The 2,160-nt window shown below is 50.7% G+C and overlaps 1 pseudogene; it reads right to left on the bottom strand.

Moving 5' to 3' along the window:
• Positions 1–366: 366 nt before the first annotated feature.
• LOC142457892 (T-complex protein 1 subunit zeta pseudogene) lies at positions 367–1,952 on the bottom strand (annotated as a pseudogene).
• Positions 1,953–2,160: the final 208 nt, after the last annotated feature.

Genomic DNA, 2,160 nt, shown 5'->3' with positions numbered 1-2,160 from the left:
TGGATTGTGATAAGAGCTATAAGAACCCCCCAATAAAATGATTTTTTGAAGACATATTTATTGACAAGGGAGTTAACGTATGCGTGGTCTAAGTGTACTGTAGGCTAAAGGAAAACCATCCCTTCTTTCTGAGGGCAAAACCACTAACTCGATGTGTACATACTTCAGTGCCATTTAAAAAATACTGTAATTATAATTTACGGACTTCCAGAATTTAAGTGACCGTGATCTTCTGTTGCAACATCAGAACAGAAAATCCCTTTGAGAATCATTTTCAGCTTGGACCAAAATCCCATTGCTCTGTTCTTAGGGTCACTCTATAGAATCTTCCATGTTCCCCATGACACGAGGCAGGCTCGTTTCAACTCAGCCTTTCCGAGACGACAGCCTGGCTCTCATGATCTTGTCCACAAGGAGCATGCTGGTAGCGATCACAGTGCAGGAATGTAGAAGCTGTTTCTTCACGCAGTAGTTATCCCATACACCTGCTTCAGCGGCCACCATCGGCTCACCTGTGTTCAAGTCCACACCCACAAGCTGACCAGATTCTGAATGCTCAGTCCGAACTTTTACTAGCGTTTCCTGAAGGTCAAAACCGGAATTCTGAGCAAGAACCTTGGTTATAATGAGCAACGCGTCAACAAATGCTTGGACTCCAAGCTGGGCCCTGCCCTTGATGCTGGGCTTGGGCTTCACGGAGCCTCAGCCACGGCCACTTCCACGGCCCCAGCCCAGGAGCCACACAGCCATCATCAATGGCATTTTTGACAGTCCTCAAGCCATCTCGCTGGCATCTTTGATCTGAGTGAGGCTGTGCTTGTTTGGTCCTTTGATCAGTAGCGTGACGGAGCGTGGGTAATTGCACTTCTCAATGAAGGTAAAGGTCTCCCAACGTGTACTCATAGACGAGGCCTGCATGTCCCAGACAGTCTGGATTCAGGTTGTCCAACGACTTTAGAGCCACCCCGCCACAGGCCGGCGTCAGTCTCTCCATGTTTCTCCGCTTGGCTCTGCGCAGGGCCCCGATGCCTTCCTTTGCCAGGGCGCCCAAGGAAAAGGGGTGAATTCCCTTTTGGTGACTGACGACAAGCCCTTCCCTGGAATGGCCGCAGAGTTTCTTCTCCAGCTCTAGTATTTTCCTCACTCGGTCTCCAATGAACCTCCTCTCGGCTCTCACCAGGGTCTCCCTCTCCTCCACGCTCCTGTGGAAGAAGCCAGAGTTCACGTCTGTGTTCTTGTACTCTAAGGACACATTGCAGGTGAGGATGTCCGCGTCCTCCACTCTTCTTCATGTCAGGAGGTCGGGCTCTGTGTCCAAAACTAGCCCTCTGATTAAGCTCGTATCGGTCTCTGATTTATGCCTCATCTCCATGATTTCCACCAGGAAAAGGTCAATGGGCTCATCTTGCTTCTTATTGGCCAGGATACAGTCCACTACAGCCTCTGTTAGGACGTCAGCAAGTTCCACATGGACTTTCGTGCGCAGTGAGGTCCTGGCCACATGGATCAGTGTCCCTGGGTCCATCTCTTTGCTGACTTTGATCTGTTTCAGAAACCGAAGGGCCTTTTCCTTGGCCACTTCAAAGCCTTCGGTTATTATGCGGGGATGCAGGCCTTCAGAAATGCAGAGGCCGGCCTGCTTGAGCAGCTCCCCGATGACCCAGGACGCTGGAAGTGGTGCCATCTCCAGCTATGTCCTCCTGCGCTGTGGTGACTTTTGCTATCAAGGAGGCTGTTGGGTGTTGAATTTGCATTTCATGAAGCAACACATCACCATCTTGGGTCAGCTTGATGTCTCCAGCACCAGAAACGAGGATCTTCATGGTGCCCTTGGGGCCCAGGTTGGTCCTCAGCACGTCCTGCAGCCCTCGGGCCGCACTGATGTTGACCGCCAGAGCTGCCTGGGCTCACACCACCTCGGCCTTGGGGTTCAGGGTCTTCACAGCTGACATGGTGGCGGGTATAAGCGGAGAAGAAAAGCAGAAACCCCTAGGCCGGCTCAGCGTGGCCGAGCTAAAATGATTTTTTTTAAAGGGAATTCCTTGAGTTTAAAACTAACGAATTTCTTCTGACAAATGGACATGCTTTTACTGAAAGCTGCCTTCCTCAGCGTACAAGGGGGCTTCAAAAAGTTCTTGGGAAAATCCCATTCCCTTTCCA

Source organism: Tenrec ecaudatus, chromosome 10 (assembly GCF_050624435.1).
Source record: "Tenrec ecaudatus isolate mTenEca1 chromosome 10, mTenEca1.hap1, whole genome shotgun sequence".
In the NCBI taxonomy this organism is placed as follows: domain Eukaryota; kingdom Metazoa; phylum Chordata; class Mammalia; order Afrosoricida; family Tenrecidae; genus Tenrec; species Tenrec ecaudatus.
Note: the sequence above shows the minus strand (reverse complement) of the source record. Positions and strands in the feature narration are given on the sequence as shown.